The sequence below is a fragment of the Sturnus vulgaris genome, chromosome 3, assembly GCF_052056855.1.
Source record: "Sturnus vulgaris isolate bStuVul1 chromosome 3, bStuVul1.hap1, whole genome shotgun sequence".
NCBI classification, from domain to species: domain Eukaryota; kingdom Metazoa; phylum Chordata; class Aves; order Passeriformes; family Sturnidae; genus Sturnus; species Sturnus vulgaris.
Window position 1 is genome coordinate 87541411 of NC_142245.1, and position 22167 is coordinate 87563577.

The 22167-nt window shown below is 35.5% G+C and overlaps 1 long non-coding RNA gene across 1 annotated transcript; it reads left to right on the forward strand.

Moving 5' to 3' along the window:
* The first annotated feature begins 555 nt into the window (after positions 1-555).
* LOC148224468 (uncharacterized) lies at positions 556-21884 on the forward strand. The gene is made up of 3 exons (XR_015802672.1): positions 556-693; positions 1821-1997; positions 20241-21884. It is a non-coding gene; the product is annotated as an uncharacterized LOC148224468 (long non-coding RNA).
* The last annotated feature ends 283 nt before the right edge of the window (positions 21885-22167 follow it).

Genomic DNA, 22167 nt, shown 5'->3' on the forward strand with positions numbered 1-22167 from the left:
ATAGAATTCATTATTTTTGCATGTGTTTGTTTACTCAATGAATAGTTCTGACAACATAGCAACCATGTATACATACCTGATTTCATTGCAGCAGTCTACTCATGGATCTGCCACTTTCAGTGTGGAGTTTCTATAGAGTGTAACAGAAATGCTATTACAGGTTCAAAGTCAGGCAGTCAGGGAGCAAAACCAAGACAGTTAAGACTCATGGTTATGGTCTGTGAAGGAGGCTTCTCTTTCAGAGGTGTTTTCAAACTTACACTTATGACAAAATGTAGTTCATGATTTATCACAAAATATATCTGGGATGACTCAAACATGTCCATGAGCAGAGAAGGGGCTACTATTTCCCTCTGAAATAATTCTAGGAGTGCTTGGCACAGGGTGTTCTCAGAGTGCTTCCAAGCCGCAGATTTGCTGTGCAGTCTGTTGTTTCTTTTCAATTTCTGTCTGCCTTAGTGCTAGAAAGGGGGTCTTTGTTCCCAGACCTGTATTTTTTACAAGACAGCCTGTCACAGTTGTAGTTAAATGAAACTTGAATAGTATTTAAAATGTAGACCTTGCAGGCTCATTAGATGTCTCATCCCCAACATCCTTCATTTTCCAAGTAACTTCTCTGAATCAAGGGTTCTCCCCAGATCATAGGATGGCTACAGAGCCTGTCCTGGAGAATATTCATCTGGGGAGCATTTCGTAAGTGTTACAGCTAATTTCTTTTGCTTAATCTGTATTCTAATTGTCAGTGTTTCTTTACATAAAAACGATCCATTTAGTAAGTATTTTTAGGCTCCTTTTGAGTTGTTTCACTGCACCAACAAGAACATCTGTACAAAATATGCTTTTGCTATGGTTTATGCTGGCTACCCTACAATGGCTGTAAAGAGAAATGCTGGTTTTGTTCCTTTTAAATAACTTTTTTGTTTTCAGTAAATAGAGCCAATTTTTTAAGTCGACAATTTCTTTTTCCAAAGAGGAAGTGTTTTCTGTATTAGCTATAAGTGCCTTAATTAGTGCAATGCAGTCTGTTCATAAACAGCTTTCTCTCTTACCAATGAAATAGATAAACACTTAAAATTTTAATGTAGCCTAAAAGCTTCTTTATATTTGTACTAATGTCTGGTAAGGATAATGTTCTTGTATGAAATTAGCATTATGAAATTAAAAATTATATGCAATTGTTCAACATTCTCTTATTTCCTCTTAACTGTTAGAACACTAAATCTGTATTTGACAAGTAGGTAGGACACAATAATTAAACTTTTCTTTAGTAAAAGAAAACAGGAGATTAATAAAGATTAAACTAATGCCTTTGAGTATAAACATTTATCAAAGCAATGTAAGTAGGAGAGGTCTTTTGTTTCTAATACAGACCAGGTTTGGTCTCTGTTCTCCCTTTCTTAATAGGGTAATTTACATTTTTCCAAGTATTGAGAGAACATACTACTTAAATATAGATTACTAATGAGAAAAGGCAGTCACAATAGATCAGCTTGTGTAGGGGGTGATATGCGGGAAATAATTTTCTTCAGGCACAATGATTGAATAACAGAGTCTTTATGGTTGAAGAATCTGATTTCAGTGGAAGATCTTGATCCATCATGAAATCTAACCTTGTTACAGCAGTTTTACTCATCATACTGTAGTTACATGTGGAAAAGCAAGGTGCAGAAGGGAGGCTGCAGCACATTCCTTAATTAATTAATATTAGTCATTTTGCAAGGAAATAATGGAATTAAATTAAAATTAAACTTAATGCAACAATCTCAAACTTCCCTGCTGAGACCACCTTCAAATGTTTGTCACTGTTTATTTTTTCACAGAACATCCCAATGAAATAACTTGACTGATAATCCTGCTTCAAGCTATGTATCATGATGGGACAACCTGCTATTGCTTGATACTTCAGGGTAGTTACCAGGTTAAATTTACCCATGGATTAAAGATGGATTTATATACCATTTCAAATGACTTCACTTTGAATTCTGGTTTCTTCAAAGGTAAGAAATCTCTGAACACAGGAGTCTGCAATGCCTTATGCAAAACTGAAAATACAAGCCTGGCTGTCATTAAGCTTCTGAATGCTTGACTTATCAGTAGATAATTTTACAGGAAGCACATGGAAAGTGTCCTAGATAGCAAATGTGAGTGACCAATTATAAATAAAGTGCAGACTGAGAGCTTTGTAAATGCGAGCAAATTACACAGATAGGAGTTCTAACTTTGTTACCTTGCCAGCTGCCGTGTCTCTAATATTATTTTAAATTGTATTGTTTTCAATAGGATAACCTAAATACAAAGCTTTAAATATGTTTCACTGGATTATTTCCATGTGCCCAGATATTAATATAATGTTTCTAATCCATTGGTTGTTTTGTGGATATTTTCCTCTCTTAGCCTAGCCTTTTATATCAGTAGGCTATCTTTGTCCACAATGAATTGCATTGTTCAGAGGTGTTGATCATTTCTAGAAAAGTGTAAAAAGGATTTTGCTGGTTTATTGATGCTGGTTTCCCTATTAACCTCTTTTTGAATTAATGAGTTGGGACAGCTCTCTTGACAAAAGATTTCAGATGCATAGAGTAGCTATAAACCAGATATGCCTGGCTTCTGATTTTTTATTTGTATTTCATATAATATACAATTTCATAAGGCATTTGGGGAATATATTGGAATAATTAATAAATCCAAAGAAGCTGTGATCTGAAAATATACTGCATAGATAGAAAAATGACTACATGTATCAAGCTAAATATTTGATTTATTTGATTTATTCCTTCAGCTGGTCTGCTTATTAACATTTTTCTGTTTTTGAAAGTAGTCCTACTGACTTATGATTCCTAATGAGCACATCCAACTGTCAGCAAGTTTTATCATTCTATATTGCATATATAAAGTTGTGCTTTAAACTTTATAAAGTTTAAGTTCAAATATTTTTGAGTAATTAAAACAAACCAGTTATTCCTTGTGGCCATTGAATCAATGCCATTTTTGTCTGTACTGCCGTCATGACTGCTTCTCTTGGCTTGCTGGTTGCTTTTTGCTTTTAAACTCTTAGATATAATTGGAGGGAATTATATGGCTTGCAATCAGAACCTTGTCTTGTGCCAGTTTGCCTTAGTCATGTGTTGTGTAGAGTGTCAGCCCTTACAGTCCACAAAAAGAGGGCACAGCAGGGAAAGATGAACCCAGCTCACCAAAAGGGTATTCCACACCATATGGGCTCATGCTCAAAGAGTGTGGAGCCCTTGGAGTGATGTTACTTGTCTGCCAAATTCATGGTTGTGTGTGATGGAGCCCTGCTTCCCTAGACATGGCTGAACATCTACCTGCCTGTCCATGGGATGTGGTGAATTAATTCCTTATTTTGCTTTGCTTGGACATACAGCTTCTACTTTCCCTACTGCAGTGTCTTTATCTAAATCCATGAGTTTCCTCATTTCACCCTTCTAATTCTCTTCCCCATCATTCTGTGAGAGAGTGAACAAGCAGCTGGGTGATGTTTAGGTGCCAAATGGATTAAACCATGACATCAAGCTAAATATTTTTACCTCGTGAATAATGTGTGTCACTCTTTAGAATCCCAATGAATTCCTTTCACTCCAAATTTCTCCTTGTGCCACCACCCACAACTGGTGAAGGCTTCATGAGTTCACCTGATGAACTCCTTCTATTGATTTGATTGTTAGTAAGCAAACTTCAGGCCATTTTGTGAAATTATAAATTCGGCTGCAATAAATGTTAATTGCTCTTTTATGAGGCACATTTGAAATATATAGACTTTAGTGGAGTCTGCTAGTTACTCAAGATACTGCTGCATTGTTTTATGGATAACTTTTTCTGTATATATGTATTGATAATATCTACTTGTTAGAATAAAAATTCTTAGTCAAGAAAAATTCAACTTGAAATAGTTGAATGTATTGAGAAATAGCATCACCTGAGAATCCCCTTGCATTAAACACTGTTACTTATCAAAGTTTGGGTATAATATTTTTCATATTGTAATTAGTTGGGTTTTTTCCTATTGCAATCAAAATGCCATTATGGTGATTCTGTGAGATGTGACAGTACATAGATCTTACAATTGCACTTTTTTCTAAATAAAAGATCTCATCTTTGGGAAGCTTCTATTCCCTTTAGGCCGTTGAAGCAAATCTATGTTTACTGATTCCCTAGATGAAGCAGGATGAATTGCAAATAGGAGAGCAAAGAAAACACTCTATAAACACATTGAATTCCTTTGGGTACCTCAGTCCATTCTCTTCAGTTTAGCACATTGTCTGCAAACATCAAAGAGGTGCTGAACATTTCCAAGTCTGCAGGATGATTAGGGAATTATAACTTTACAGTTTTGCTTGCATGTTGGCCTTCATTGTTCTTGAATCAAAAAGCTACTGTACATTTTCAGAAGTTTTCCTCCATAAACATGGGATGTGGACAGTCTCTAAACTTTTGGAAGGTGATAGAAGTCTGATGAAGATATTAATCATAATTGTGGATATCATGGTGGTGAGCCACAATTATTTTAAAGAGGGAGAACAGGACCAGAGCAAGAACAGGACCAGAGCAGACGTCTTTGTTATAGAGTTGTTTTATTCACTTAGACAGCTTTATCTACCATTGTTCCTGTTGGTTTTCCCCTAAGGGCTGAGCAAACAATGAGTACAGGAGGACAAAAATAAGCTGTCATCCCTCTGTCAAAAAGCAGGTAATATATGGGGGATTAGGTAGAGCACCCTGGACAGTCTGACTACTAATGGCCAGAGTTCTTACTCATGTCAATCAGCAACACACAATAATCTCACTGAAAAATATTTAAATATCTTCTGTTTCCAAATTAAGAGCATAAAAATAGAATTGAGGGAAACAAAATAAGCTCAAGGGACAGTAACTGAAAAAAAAGGGAAGAGACTGAGTGTTGTACTACTGAAGATGGCAAAGCTGTTTGGAAAGCCAAAGTGTGCGTTCATAGTGTGACAATTTTATCAGCCAGTGCATATGACAATGTCAAAAAGGGTCTTTGTTCTGACACAGTATGGCTGTTCTAGTTAGTTTCTCTTTGGATAATGAAACTTGACTCTGGAACATAAACACTTTTCAGTAACTAGCCACCATCCTCTGAAAATCTGTTGATAGAACAAGGTGTGTACCAAGACTAAAACAAAGTTCCAACATAGGTCAATTGAGGGAGGAACTTTCATAATCTGAAACAGATAAATTACATCTCAGTGACAGAACTGCTTTACTTTTCTCATTCAAACCAAAAGTCGAAATTATTTAGAATGGGAGAAAAAGAAAACCCTGTAGAATCCTTAGAATTCTGTACATTTTAAAGTGTGGAATACTGGAATATTCTTCATCTTGTCATCTTTGTTCTATCAGCAGAAATTATACCATCACCAATTTATCTTTGATAAATTTCCTCCTTGAGCTCTAACCCTTTCTTTATATCTATGACTTCAAATGTAAGCCTACTTAAAATACAATGGGTTTTTTCTTAGATATTTTACTCTATACCCATACCATGCTTCTTCTGAATGCCCTTGTGCTAAAGCCAGAGTATTGAATAAGCAATTTTTTATACTTTCAAGCGTGTACATGAGAATGACCCAGAAACTGAGAATCCACCTGAGTTTTTCGCCCTTCCTCTGAAACAGATATCATTAGATCTGATGATTTCAATTTTGCTACCTTCATTCCATCTTTGCCTATTTCTGTTTAACACAAATCTTCAGCATCAGATTAAAAAATTCCATTCTCTCTTTAGATCCATTTTACCTATACTAATTAACATTATTCTAGTTTGTTGTGTTTCAGAGGAGATCTCTTTCCACCTTGGAAAACTACTACAATGCTCAGATGCAATTAAGATACCAGCCTTGAGGCAGGACAACTTGCTCACGGAAAACCAGTGTCCCACAAACCATTCATCTGACCTAGTTCCTGTCTTAAAAAGTAATTCTAGTAGATTGATTTGCAAGATATTTTTTTCTAGAGCTTATTATTAAATAATTAGTAAAAAATTAAATCCAGACCAATTATGAATTCATCCACAACCTTTGATATGCAGGAGTTTTGCTTTAAATTCATAGGCTGAATTTTGAAATATAAATCTCTCTTCCTCTCCTTGCTGCCACCCTCCATGGTGACCTGTTCCTCCTTGTTTCATCCCAAATAAGCTGTTCATATTTACTAATATTTTTAGCCTGACTAGGCAAACAAATGTCAGCTCGAATTAATGACCAGTACTCATGGATATCACCATGTACTTTGATTCTGTAGATGTGCTTTCAAGCAAAATATTAGCATATTGTGTGTAGTTTCTTTGGTAAGATAGGTTCTATCTATTTGTACAGTGTTAAGTTATTTTTACCACCACGCATTGGTTTAACAGACTGCATATCACTTGTGAAACTGCAGGTGAATAAGGCAGATGCATCCTTGGAAAATTCATCTAGGGATATATATATATAATTAATATTTACATAAATTTACTCATCTATTGTTCTGAGGGTGTTTTGGGTTTTCTTTTCAGTCAAATTATTCCAGTTCTGTGTTTTTTTGAGACTATACCCAATATAGACTGAGGTTAACAGAGAAATTCATATTATTTCAATGGAGAGAGATCAATTCCATACAGTGTCAAATCTAAAATATCCATTTTAATCGAGAAGTATTATTCATCACTTTAAACTTCGTAACTCTTTATAGTATGAGTTGATATTTTTTGTTGGTTTATTTTTCAATACCTTCCTATAGGGATGTTTGACCTTTCTTTTCTATTTGTGTTCTTTAATTTTTCTCCCTTTTGTTATCTTTGCTAGGGTTAGTTTTCCATTTGTTTAATTTGTTTAATTCTCCTATTTTTTTTTTCTTCTTCTCCATTCCAGTTTGGTTTTCTGAGATGTTTAAAAGCCCAGTACTTGAGTTTCTGACAACTATAGTTAGTGTAAGCTCTCTTTTTCTTCTTGTGCTGAACCAGCTTTTAAAAGCCACACCGGCTCTCTCAGCAGGTGACTGCTGACTTGTACTGCTGGAAAATCATGTCTTTCCAGACAGTCAATGCCAGAAGAGGAAAGCTGCCTTGTGGCAGTTTTAATGACCTAAATTGAACTGGTACAATTGGGTGAGGAAGGCTTGTGCATTACACAGCTGATTAAGAATTGCATAATCTATAATTCTATTGCACCAGAGACTGCCAAGTGACTCTTCATGTCAGAAAATGAGGGCAATATATTTAGCAGCATGGAAATTCACACTTGGGGCTGTTTCTCAGTGTTTTATAGTTACCATATTTTTTCACCAAAGCTTACTATACCTGAAAAAATAAAAGAATATAAAAAAAATGTATATTTTAAAATCAGGAGAGTACCAAATTACCATTTATCTTTATTTTCCGACAATAAATCATTGGCATTTTATTCCCATGATACTAATTAAGAGTGTTCTAAAGAAGTGATATAAGTCATGACAGTTGCTCTCAAAGCAGTCTCCTGGGGAATATCTTCTGATTTCAAAATATATTGTAGACTTTTTTTTACTTTTCTGCTAAGAAGAAAGATTTTTAAATACTTTTAAACTATGGGATACTTTATCAGAGTACTTAGGTTACATTAGGTCATGTTGTTAGTGCACTTAGTTTCTTCTTTATTCTCTTTCGGCCATGATATGAAAGTTTCTTAGATGGGAAAGCTCACCTGTACAAAAGTGGGCATGATACCAAAGGGCATGGATAGGGATAGGGATGAGGGATTTTGGCTGAGTTGTTAGTATGTTTACAGAGGAGTAAGAGAGAAAAGAACGTGTTTCTCAAAAAAGTGAACAGCTTTATTTCAATTCCTCAGAAAAGGAATATAAAGAATATTTTTTAACTGAGACACTTTGTTCTTCCTTTTCTAGTCCTTTCCTGCCATGTAGGGCAGATTGTTAAGTTACACGCTCATAGTACTGAAATCCCTATCCAGCCTTCTTATTCAAGCAGAGCTGTCACTGATTCCAATGGCAACTCTGTCTGATTAAAGAGAATTGAATAGAGCCCTGAAGCAACGGTGTTTTGTCCTTGTCTTTGCTCTTCTGGCCCTTAACCATTACTTTTAAAGAGCTTGAAGCAATACTGGCACCAGCAGTGTTTCAGGTGAAAAAGCAAAAGGATAAAAAAACAATATCATGAGCTGTTTCAAGTAAGTGCTACTATAAGAAAAGCCAGTGTGTATCATATTGAAATATTGGAAAAAATGAAGAACGCATAGAAATATTTTTCGACTTTCTGTAGTGTTTTAAATACGTAAACCATCAGCGTATTATAAAAATGTGTAAGCATTGTTACTGCTTTTATTTATATTCATACAAAATGTTAAATGGAACAGCAGGCATATGCCTATCCCAAGGTTATAGCCAATGCATCGCTGAATCCATTCCAATATTGGCACACATTAAACATATTACTAGTTATTTTTTTTAATTGCCACCCCAGAATTACTAAATAAAATGTCAATTATACTGTTTTATATAAAGAGAGGAGGCAGGGATTTTTAAATTCAAGAGCAAAACTCTTCACATTATTAACAGAGAAATATGATTGAATTTAACTTTTCAATATTTGAACACACAGGTCCACAGCAGTGGGACTGATATGATTAAATATATATAACATATATTGGAGTCCAGCACCCTATAGTCTTTTTGTAGTAAAGTCAAAAGTAATTTATTTTATGATTGGATTAATACAATTTAGGTCTCTGTTTTCAGGTAGAAATATCACTATATGTACAGAAAGGAGACTGTCCTGATTATTACAGAGATGAACCATGTACTTTCAATCAGATGAACATATTTAAAATACATGTGTTAATGTATGTAAATGCACAATCTTAACTACTGGATATGATTTCATCTTGGGCAGTAAGACTTAAAAAAAAAAATCTAATGTGCTTATTCCTCTTCTTCTGTTCTTCCAGTTCTCAAACAACTCAACCTCAGTCTTAGAAGTCCCTGGCAGAGTTTCTGTGTCTCAGATTCTACCTTATACTGATCTCCCTAAGGCCACTTCTTATTTATTGGCCAAAGTACTGTTCTTGTCATCTGTTTTATACATTAAAATGATACTTAATATTATATATTAAAATGTGTATTGGTGTTTTCAAAACAAATATATGTCTATTTAACTCAAAAGCTAGAGAAGACATAAAACAGAGTCAAATTAACACAGAATCCTGTGCACATTCTTCTTCCTGGTTTTGTTTTGTTTTGTCTTAAATATGTTTTTAAAAATCTCCTTGATAACATATATGCTTGAGGACATCAAGACAAGTGTATATTTTTTTTTCCCAGTTCTTCAATTCCAGCCTATTTCCTTTAATATACATTCAGCTTTAGCTTGAATCCTTTGTTCCATGCTTTCTTTCTGTTTAGACCAGAAGGATAGACCAAAGGTCCTGATTCTGGAAGCTGATATTGAGCTATTTTGACAGAATGGAACTAAATAGAAAATAAATTTCCCACTGGGAGACCTTATTCCCTCAACAGTTTTCCCTTGTTTTAAGGATCTAAGGAGATAAAACAGCACCTAAGCGAGCTAGATGTGTTAGATACTTCCAATCAGGAGACTTATCACTTCAATCTATCTGGTTATCCAGTAAAACCAACACTGAGACTACCTGACTTTTTCTAACATTTTGAAGATTTAGAAAATACTTAATTCTGGCTTAGTGTTTTCCTCCCATAAGATTTTTTTTTTTTTAATGTCTTGATGATCCCATCAGATTAAGTCATCACAACTCAAGTTATTCCCACCTTTATTTTTAATGCAGTAGTTTTTTAGCAAACCCAGAACAAGAAAATAGTAACTCACTCATTGCAAAATGGATTCATGTTTCCCAAATCATATAACCATTCACAAAGCTGGTTGCAATTTACAGGTTGGTTTGTTGTGGGTAACAATATTTCTCCTAGAAGAATGTTTTTATGTAACACCCAGCAGAATGCAGTTAATAATGCATTGCTTAACATTTTGAATAATTTTAGCAAAGGAATAATTTTAACACTATAAACTAACTTGAAATGAGTTTTCCTCAACAGATCTTCTTTATGGCTCTGCTCATAAACTCATAAACTCATTACCTATCTTATTGACATACCTCTCTAGCTTTCTTTTCATAGCAAAGATAAAGCAAAATGAAGTAAATTAAAAAGGTGCTTTCCTAAGTGAAAACTTGGAGGTGTTTACAGAATGAATTCTAAAAAGCTCTTCCAATTGAAGCTTATTTAATGCACCTGGTTTGACTGGAATTCATTTTAGAGATTTGGTAAAAAACCTCTGCATTTCTGATCTTCTACTTACGTTCTCCTCATGACTACATTATCTCTTTCCTCTGCTTGATTCTTTTGACTTCTTTTTTCTCAAACCTTGTTTACTAACACTGCATCCTGATGAATACACTTGATAGAAGCAATAGAAGCAATATTTCCTAAATTACACTGAAAAATTTATCAGCTGATGCACCTCACACTTGTATTTCTCTTTCACAGATAAAAATGCTGGTAGCTCTAGACATCCAATATTAAAACTCTGGCAGCTCTAGATATCCCATATTAAAACTCTTGTCCTCTTCGATTTTCAGTTGACAATTCTACTGACAAAAAGTTTTGTATGTTAATCACAATGTGTGTGACTTTATATCTGTACTACCCATATTTAATTTAAGTTCTATTACTGTGATTCTCAAGGTCATCAGCTTCTTTCTATATTATTTCTAAGCACTGCTTGATGATATTTCCAACATAGTGTCTTTGGCAAACTTTATTATTATGTTTCAAATATCCATGCCAATATCACTAATGAAATTATTAAATAACAGTGATCTCTGAGTTGATCTTTGATTTGTTGGTAGCCAGTCTGATATTTTTCTGTTTTAGTTTTTCCTTCTTGCATCCTCTCTGTTGCAAGGTTTCTATTCACCCTATATAATATATATATATTTCCTCTATTAATCCCTAGATTTCCCCCCTTGTGATATTTCCAGTGTTGTGCAACATTAAACTCTTGACTGAATCACCAAATCACGGGACTGTTAGGGTTGGAAGGGATATCTGGAGATCATCTGGTCCAGCACCCCTGCCAAGGCAGGTTTACCTGGAGCAGGTGACACAGGAGCACCTCCAGGTGGGTTTGGAATGTCTCCAGAGAGGGAGACTCCACACCCTCCCTGGGCAGCCTGTTCAGTGCTGGGCCTCCTTCAATGTAAACAAGTTCTTCCTCATGTTGAGGTGGGTCTTCTTGTGTTTTAATTTATGGCCTAGACTTCCTATCCAATTGCTGGGCACCACTGAAAAGAGTCTGGCACCTTCCTCTTGGCACCCACTTTTGAGATATTTGCATGTATTGATGAAATCTGCTTTCAGTCTTCTCTTTTCCAGACTAAACAGGTCCAGTACCCAAAATCTTTCCTCATAAGAAAGCTGCTCCAGACTCATTATCACCTTTATGGCCCTCCAGTGGACCCTCTCCAGCAGCTCCTTGTTTTTGTTCGACTGTGAAGACTGGAATTGATATAGCCTCCAGATATGGCCTCGCTAGGTCCAATTAGAGGGAGAGGATCACCTCTCTCGACCTGCTGGCCACACTCTTCCTGATGCTTCCCACAACACCATTGACCCTCCTGGCCACAAGGGCACACTGCCAGCTCAATTTCATACTGAAATTCAGGTGGATTTGGTTTATCACTTGACTTTTTTTCCCCTACCCCATATAACAATGAATTTATGTAAGAATGTTATTATATTAATCTGTTATAATTCACATTTTCAAACTAGTGTTATACATTTTCTCAATTTCTGTATCCCACCGTGTATTGTCCTCTTCTTGAAAGTCTTCTTAAAAATCCAGGAGTTTAAATCTGACTAAAATCAAACATACAGACATCTAATGGCTCAGGTCATAATTTTCTTGATTGAAAGAGAAGATACAAAGTTTTCAGGGTGTCCATCTAATGATGTCTTGCTGAGATGGGAAACTTGCAAAAATCATCTGCTATTAAGACTTAAATTCCAGTTTTCTATCACATTTATGACTTAAGTGCCTTTTCTCTGCTCCTCTTAGCAATCTCTGTTTTTGCAAGTGACTTGTTTTTTGCTATTGGTGTGATCCTTTCACTTGGCAATATCTTGCTAGTTTTGGTTATTTTTTTCCCCTGAGAAGTATTTTTTTTCCAGTAGAATCAATCTCACCTTGCCTCTGAAGAATTTCACTTTGTCTAGTAGCTTCCACATTTAAAATAATGGAATACAGAAACCAATAAAGAAAAAATATGAAAAATCTGTCCTGCAATACAGATTCTCGATAATATTATAACATTTGTCTTCAGGAAACTCCAGGCATCCATGAAAACTCAAGATGTGTTACTCCACACCCTCAAAGATTTTTACTTATCGTTTTATCTTTTAAGTTTGAACACTTCGGATTTGGATTTAGCTTTATTTTAATTTGTTTGTGTTCTTAATAAAAGTTTATTTTCATTTATTTGCCTTTCAACTCTGTACTGCCCCTAAAATAAAGACAGTTGGTTTTTGTTCCTTTAGTTTGCTGAAGAAATGTGTAAACTTTCTTCCCTGTGAGTATCTGGGCAGTTATTGAATATATTTCTCAATTTGAAGCTTAAATGAAAGGAGGATTAAGTTTAAAACAACTTATTAATTTTTATGAAGAAATTTCTCCAGCTTTTCCCAGAGTTTTCCAGATGGATTTCTCTCTCTTCCATACTATTGAGCATCTTGTGTCTGCCCATTGCTCCTATTGTAAGCGACCACATTATGGTGTCATGCTTTTCTCATTTTTTATTCATTAGTCAGATCAATCATCTTCCCCTGTATTGCTGATCTTAAGTGAACATAAATATTTTTACTTGATAAAGCTTATTTGGCTTTAGGATGTTGTTGGATAGCTGTGCCCACAAAATAACTCACAACAATATGAATTAAATGTTGGTTTTGATCTAGTAAGATAAAATGTTCCTAGTTTAGGACAGGTGCATTACGAAGGGATATATTAATATGATATCCATGTTGCAGAAACCAGTGCTTGGAAGTCAAGAAACCTGCTTTAAATTTTTGTTAAGGTTGAAAAAAAGTAAAGAATTAAATGTTGTTCTGTAGCAGTCTGTGAAACATGAGGTCTTTATGGTGCTAGGACAGGATTGACAAATATGATGAATCCCTTTAACAGCTCATCCATTCAACCAACCAGGTGCTTGCAATCAGAATTTTAAAAACAACAGATAACGATAAGGGTAAGAAGGTTTCCACATATTAAATGCAGAAAGATGGTGGCAGACAGATGAAAAAGATGAAAATTTGTGGTAAAAATCTCATCTAAGAAGATATGTATGGCATTAATTATGTATAAGGAAAACCACTGAAAGTAATCTTTAGATTCAAGCTGCTGGATGACTGAACTCTTTATCTTTCCATTTGATTACTTGCATGCCAGTACATTTATTTGTTGTTTGTTTAAATAAAGAATGAGTCTTCTTTCAAGGTATGTGAACATTTTGAAGACGCAGATGTAGTTTGGAGAAGCCAAGTGTAACTAGGAGATGACGAGCCAAATTTTTGAACTGCTCAACTAGAGCAAGAGTGAAAGCCTTGAAACAGACAACAGCTCTATCTCCAGCTTCCTCTGTCATTCATATCTGACATGTAAAATATTCCCTGTGGGATATTCAGCTTCACATTGAGACGATGAGCTGGCCATGGACATGCTGTTCAGCGTTACTTAAGCAGACTTCCAAGGTATGCTGAAGATAATATTTATGAAAGTTCATAGGAGAGGTGATGACAGTAATACAAGCAGTAAGAAGAAAAAATAAATTTTGGAAAAAAATCATACCTTAGTGAAATGACTGCATGAACACTTTTAATTGTAGAAATCTCAGTTATTAGAGATTAAGCAAGGTCTGGAACAAAATTAAATCTACCCATATATGGGCTAGAAATACCTATGACTGCTTGGGTTTTTGGGAAGTTATTTGCTTTTCGTTTTCTACTTTACACTATGTAGGAAGTGCTTATTTTGTAAGAATATTAGGAATACAAATGTACTTTTAACATAGGACATCACCAGTCTTCCTAGACATTCTGAACAAATGAAACAATGGATTCTATACTCTACATACATTACTTTCTATGTGTTGTTATATGGTCTTCCTTCAGTCCAGTCTTTTGAGACCAACTTTTAGAGCTTTGAAATTTTTTTGAAAGTCTAAGTATTAAGTGTAAAAATAAAGGAAAAATTGGTTCACATCTTCACTGGATACAAGATTAATAAAAATATTCAATGGTTCATGGAACATCTATCTTATAGGCTGTCTTGAGTTTTGTTTTCAATATGAATGCCATAGGTCTTTAGCTGCTTCTTGAAACAAGGATTAGATCAATTTCTTTTCCTATAATTCCTGCATAAAAAGCATCCCCAGAAACATAATGCTCAGCTAACTGCTGACTTACCTTAATATCCCAATTGCCTCATGGGGTATTCTAACAGTTCATGGAGGTCAATAGGATACAGAAGTTCTTTACGGTGCACATGGACCTTTTACTTTGGTGTAGAATGACCCTTATACCTGCCACTGAAAAAACAAGAAGTTAAAACTCCAAATGGAAACATTCAGGGACACAGTGAGACTATAAGAGGTCTTACTTTGAGACTGAAAAGGGGTTGGAAAAGGCACTGTTAAAAGCTTATCATTATTCAGGAGCCTTCTAATTGTTCTGGCTGGAGAAATTTTGGCAATTCTGTGCTAGCATTCATCAATATTCTTCAAAGAAAACAAATGGGAACATTAAAATTCTTCCTATTTTCATAATAGGAAAAAGCTGAGTGAGAAATAACCTTGAGGTGCAGCTCTCAAATCTACTTGAAAAAGGAAAGGGAAAACAACCACCAAGCTTGAATCTAGGTATCTTCTTCGTGGTTTAAAATCTAAGATTACTATGCATTATTAATAAGCTCAATGCAAAACAAAACAAAACAAAACAAGAATGGTAGCATGTCAAAATACTGAAAATAATGCTTAAAAGTGCTTTTATTGATATGTCACAATGTAATTTATAAGTTATTAAATATTTGCAATGTTTGTTTTATGTTATAATGAGTCCCTTTGCTGGTTCTTCTTGAGCATTTCAAGAACACAGTAATTTATCTATTTTTTTTTTCACAGCTGAAAGCAAAACAAAAGGAATACCTGATATAAATTTCTGTGGTGTTTCCTTTCTTCTAATTCATTTTTTTTTATACCACTACTTCAATATCAATAAAGATGACATCATTAGGCCATTACTTTGATTTTAATATTCAATATCTTATCAAAATTAAAATTCAGTAGAGTTTTCCCAAGGACAATAATTCTGTAGAGTGCCTGTGCATGAAGTTCAGACATATTTTCAAGCATCAAGCAATGAAAGACTACCATTTGGGAATTAATGATTTATAAGATATATATATGGCTGAAAAGAAGGTTTCCTTTGCTGCGTTTGTTTTGGGTTTTTAGTGTTTTTTTTTTTTCCTGTATCGTGTATGCACAGTTCATGTTTATGAATGAGTTTTAAACAAATATTATTAGTACATTGAAGAAAAACTGAAAAGAGGGAAGTTGCTGTTATTCTAGCTCTTTGGGGCTAAATACCTCAAATACATCCTTTTAATAGAAATGTTTTTTTAATAGTCACACCTTAGAAGATATGGCTATCTGTGATGAAGTACATTGTGGAAAATGGCTTATTTGCAAAGTCATCTTTGCTTCTTCCACTGCATTTATTTTTGTATCGTAATATTACTGAGTTAGGAGTTTCTGTTAGTAAAGTTCATGACTGAGGAATTGAACTTCAGGGAATACTGGGTACAAAAGACAGGGCCATGTCTCTTAATTAGGAGGAAGCAGGTAGATATTGTAACTGTAGGTCAGAAAGTATTACAAATGATCCCTTGAGAAAACCTTTTAAATGAATGATGGGGAAAAAAGTAAAAGCATATAACTTTATGGTCTTTCTCATTTAGATTTGGCTGTTGGAACACTGATGGACAATACATAAATACATGGGTAGTGCCATGAGACTCCTAAAATACTTGTGTTTAGTGAGAGAAGTTAATGACAAGGACAGAGAGAAATAGATGTGCACTTGCATTTCGTATTTTAAACTGAATCCTCTCTTTTACTGCCACAGGAATTCCAGTATTTGACATCTCTCCATTGGAAACAGATGAAGCTGCTCTTTTTCAAAGCAGTTGCTTGCTGCCTGTTAGCTTTTAGGTGCTGATCGAGGTTTACAAAAGTCTTGTATATTGCATATGTTCTCTGACTGAAGATGTCTTATCTGATGGTTTATTACTTTTAACACTTCTCAGTTCAATACCTATCACACTTTTCTTAATTAACTTAATCTGTGATGTTTGTCAGATATAGGAAAATAACACCATATCTAATCAGGTAAATCTGAAACACTTTTTAGTAATTTCTGTTTCCTTTCTAATTTTTGTTTTGCCAACCACAACAGAATTCATCTCACCTAGCCTTAGACTTGATAAATTGATGGTTTAAGCTTAGCTCCATCTAGAGACAATGAAAAGACATAGAAATGTTTCAGTTATTTCTTCTGTCTATTTATATAGTTCGAATTGCTTCTCTCAGTAAAGGAAGATCCTTTAAAGCTACATATGTATGTTGTGGGCCAAGTGTGACTGGCTGCCAAACCTATGTCCAGCTGCTGTTTTAAAGAGTGTTGGGGAGAAAATAAGATGCAAAAACTTGGGAAAAGGATTGGGAGATCACTGACCAATTAATGTCATGGGAAAAGTAGTCTCAGATTTGGGAGATTTAATTTAGTTTGTTGTCACTTAAAATAGATTTGGATAACAGCAAGCAAAGAACAACATTTCCACTCTGTTCATTCCCAACTCCTCTATTTCCAGTCCCACCCCAACTGACATATAACTAGCCACCACTAACAATTCCTCTCTGCCCCTTCATCCTTAAGTCTTCCCCACTGTAGCTTGGGCTCTCCACTGTCCATTGTTCATTTCAGGAGTATGTAATTTCTCTGGTGTAGGGTGCTCCATGTGTGTGGCTATCTGCTCCACCATGGACTTCCCTACAGGCTGCAGGTGTCTTCTTATTCTCTTCCTTCTCTGACCTTGGTGTATGCAGGGATATTTTTTACACTTTTTGTTCCACCATTCCTCTGCTAAATGTTTTAAACCCTTTCTTGAATACATTTCCCCTGAAGTGTCCCCAGGTCAGCTGTGCCTTTAGGTGGGTAGCTTGGATCTGACTTGAACCACCTGTGTCCAGCACAGGGCAGCCCTAGCCTCTCCTCAGCTCTTTGCAGCCCCTTCTGCCAGCAGCTTGCCAGCTATGCCCCATACATCACGATATCTTGATGGTTAAAGATAGGTAAAAGAACCAAAATTTCTGAGAGATAGAATACTTAAAATGTGGGAAATAGGCCAATTTTGTGGAGGAAACTTTTGATGACCATAGAACTTCCATGGGTTATAGCATGTGCAGAGCCCCACAAGGAACTGATTCAACTCAATTTAGAAGTTCTGGTCAATATATTTATTTTGCATATAGGTGATTGTTCATATTCAGTTTACTTGTGTATGTTCTTTTTTAAAATTTATTTTAATGTTGCCAGTATTATATATTATAAACAGTCCTTCCGAGTAGCTTAACAGTCAGTTTCAGAAGCTCAGAATTCAGTTTATAAGGTCCACAGCATAGACCTTAGACAAAATTTTATTATGGAGACTTGATTTATTTGGATGCCAAATGAATAACTGATTTATTAAACATACTAGTTAATAATTCTTTACTGTGATGTTGATGAGGCACTGAAACAGGTTGCCCAGAGTAGCAGAAGGGATCAAGGTCAGGTTGGATGGGGCTTTGAGCATCAAATCTAATGAAGAGTGTCCCTGGTGATGACAGAGGGGTTGGAACTACAACATAGACTCATACAATTGTTAGGGTAGAAAAAGACCTCTAGATCATTGAGTCCAACTATTAGCCTAGCACCACTGTTGTTATTGACCACTAAACCATATCCCCAAGTGTGCAGTCACACACTTTTTGAACACTTTTTTCTAATAACTAATCTAAACCTCGCCTGGTGCAACTTGAGGACATCCTCTAATCTTCAAGGTCCCTTTCAGCCCAAATAGTTTTTTGACTCCGTGATTCTACGATCTCTGAAGAAGAGCAAATCTGGTGCCAGTAATATTGTTTCTTCAAATGGAGTGGAAAAACATAAATTATCATCAAAAAGGGGATTAATATATATTATGTAGTTTCTTGACCTTTTTAGAGTTTTGATATAAGGACAATGTTAAAAATCACTAAATTGGTGATAGTACATTCAAAGTTATGGCATAACCTTTTGCCTGTTTAAGAAGACTTGCACTAACACATGATTCTCTAAATAGTTTCCTCACATCCTCAAGAAGGACGTTTCCAGAAAAAAAGCCATCTTAAAACACAAATCTAGCTAAAATATTTAAAATAACTTTAAAAAAATTAAGTGTCTGTGGGAAAGAAGATACTGCTAAAGGTATGTATCCTCCACTTGTTCATGAAAACAAAACTTTAAAAAAAAATCATAATTATTTAGAAATATGTCTGACTCTATTTGGACTGTATTAACGTCATAAAATATTCCCAACTAATTCCCATGTTAATATCAAAATTGATAAGGAATACTTTATGCAATCCTTTATTAATATTATGGAAAACATTGAATAAATAACAAATTCCTTGCTTTGTTGGTAGTATATTTGCAAGGGAAGACTGCTGATGCCAACTCAAGGTATAAAAGCTTTTGATTAATCCCTCTGCAGTTTTATTTCTTCCATCTTTAAAAGCGGTATAGAAACATAAATAACAATCATAGGATTGGATGGCTCAGGGAATTACTAATAAGGATTCTCGCCCGTTCTTGCTTTCCTACAAATAGAAATCTATCTTGATTTGCTACCAAAGGTTGTGACTGTATAACAATTCAATGGAATATGCTTATTTGTTACACTTGTGATCTCAGCCTGTGGTACAGCCCTCACCTATAAAATTGTTCAGTTGTTAGTAATATCAATAAAGTTGTCATGGACTGAATGGTACAGACACAGACTTGATCTTTTTCCCCTCCATCTCACAGGACATTGTGGGAACCTTATGCTGCAGTTTCCCATGATGCATATAAAGAGTAATTCTTTTCTGAGGATGACAGGAAAATGTTTTCATGAACATGAAAATTCACCTGTGTTAAAGTGAAGGGCAGTATGCTGGAGGAAGATCTGACAGCAGACCGTAGTACAATATAACAAATTGTCAGACTTCAAAGGATCTATATTAATGAGTCAATCTCAAGCAAGACACCTCCTTTGGAAAAACTGGAAGGAGGAGTGCAGTTAGCAGTCTAACTGTGTCACATCTCATTTATACATTTGTTTTTAAGCAGCTGACTTGATCAAAAATGTCCTCATTAACTTTATTTTCTACTTTCAGCATGCATTTATTATAGCTGATTTACTCCATTCAACTTAATATGTCAGCTATTAATTAGTATTTTGACTTTGCAACTGAGACTACCTACAACACAGAGTTTTGCTGAACTCTTTCTGAAAGTTCATGTGGTGTGCCTATCTCCTTTGTCTAGATTGATGGCCATATCCTCTGAGAATTCCAATGAGTTAGTGAGTCTTTACCTCCCTGTCTCTCCTTAGGCCATTTTAAAATAATGGCATTATGCTGGCTGCTCTCCAGTCATCTCAGATTTCACTTGATCTATTTTGAAGAGCAGAAGTACATAAAAATGTCTGCCAAAGCTTCTTCAATTCCTCTGCTTATTTCCTTAACCCTTTTGGACATATGCTATTTGGTCATGGCCCAATCAATTTTAGAAGCCATTTCACCTTATAATAACCATATTTGATACACTCTGTACATATCCTAATTCCTGATCATCCATCTCCATAAATATGATTTCAGTGATAGTGAAATACCTACTCTGATCTTTTATAAGGCCTTATAGAACCATTATACAGTATATCCACAATCTCCTTGTATTCTTCCTAGGGAATAGATTGCAACATGAAAATTTCTTTCAAGAATAAGGATGTGTCCAGAGCTCAGGACTGGGATACTGAATTGGTTTTCATTTAGAATTTCAATTAATTTTGTGTTTCTTTCCTGCTGTAGGAAGGAAGCAGCCTGCAATTGAATTCCAGCTGATAGTTATTTGCTTCTTTATGACAATTTCATGACCAAGAAACACTGTTCTCCTCAACGACCTACAGACTGAAGGTTTGCAGCACCATCAGGGAAGGAAGAAGTACTTTGCTTCTCTGGATAGACATGTCACAATCATCATGATTTTCTCTTGAAAGGACCTCAAGAAGTTATGTAATCTGTCCTCCTACCCCAGAGTAAAATTTTTTGTGTTTTCTACTCTTAATATCCTTCAGTTATGGAGATCCCATAACCACCTTGAGCAATCTGTTCAATGCTTATTTAAACTTTAGGTTTTCAACGTTTCCTTATTTTTTAAATATAATTCTTAGAAAAAAGATTTAAAAATAATGTATGCTACTGCACACATTACAGCAGTTGAAAAACCTCTTAATGTTTCTGCGTGTGAGACACTGATTATGCCTAACAAAAGTTTAGAGACAGAGCCTGGGGCTGATCCTAAACACTTACAAGATCTATTTGATGTGAGTTGTCCCACTGAAATCAAGATGACAGCTGATTATGAATATTTTATATTGTCATCTACCAATGAATTTTAGCTGTAAAAGCTTTCAGTATTGAGCAGTATACTAATTTTGAGGTACTTTTATGAATGCAACCCTGATCCTTGTGCAGGAAGTGTAACTAGAGTCTTTGAATTTAGCAGAGAGGCTGTTACTGTTTGAGTAACATTCTGAGTTATATCCACTAGAAAGCATTATTACATTAGGAAATCACTGTACAATCTCTTCCTGATCACTGGACAAAGCCTAAACTCATGTTGGCAGGACTGCTTCAACCTAATGATAGATACTGAAAAAAATCAAGCAATAAATTCTATGGTTCAGACATGAGTTGATATCATTTAATGGTCTATATCAAATAACAATCCAATGCAAAACATTGGAGTCATGGAATCTTACACTGGGATAAAAACTCACTTCAGTTACTTCCCTGAGACCACAGGCCAAGACTGAACACCTGTGCATGTAAAACAGGTCATCTGGTAAATGCTGACTCTCCTTTAACTTTTTCATTATTTTTTGAACAACTTCTTCTTGGGTTAATGTCTTGGGGTGACTGTATGATGCCTATATCCCCAAATCGTCTGTTCTGTTGGTGTTGAATATTAAATTCTGCAACTTTAAGACTGGTTCCAGGAGTGAAGGGGGGGAAAGAAGAAGTGCAGAGTTTGTTATCAGAGACTGCACTGGCTCCCCCACATTCCTGCTCACAGACTGTGTTGTCTGCACTGGACAGCAGGAGAGAGCTCTCCTTTGCTCTTGGTTAGTTTTTCTGGCTAGCTGAGGCAGAGAAGCTCCCTGGACTGTGTTTTTTTTTCCTTTTTCTTGGAATTGTTTGAACCTGCTCTGCACTGAAGACCCAGAAGAACACCGGGAGCTCACACCTGTATCCCACCAAGCCTGGCCTCGGTTGTGGCATTTCCCAGCACCGGAGGGACTGAGAACAGCCTGAGTGAGCCGGGCAGCCACGGAGAGAACTCTTCTAAATCTGCCATCTCCTCGGAACAGCGAGAGGTTTTGCTGTTTAATATTGTTCATTTTGTGCTGGGAGGTGTGTTGCCTGTTGAATAAACAGTTTTCTTTTTTTCCACTTCTCTCCAATTTTTTCATTCTCTTTTTTCCCCCCAAGCCGACTGGGGGAGGGACTTCTTGGAACCCTTTTTTTTTTTTTTTTCCCCTGGAGGAACCTCATTCAGAGGTTTCCTCCCAAATTTGTCCTAAATCAGGACAGTTTAATTAGGCAAAATAAAGATTTTGGCATTTAAAATCACAGAATCACAAGGTTAGAAGAGACCTCCAAGACCATCTAGTCCAACCCATGCCTTAACACTTCAACTAAACCATGGCACATACAATCTTTTAAACACATCCAG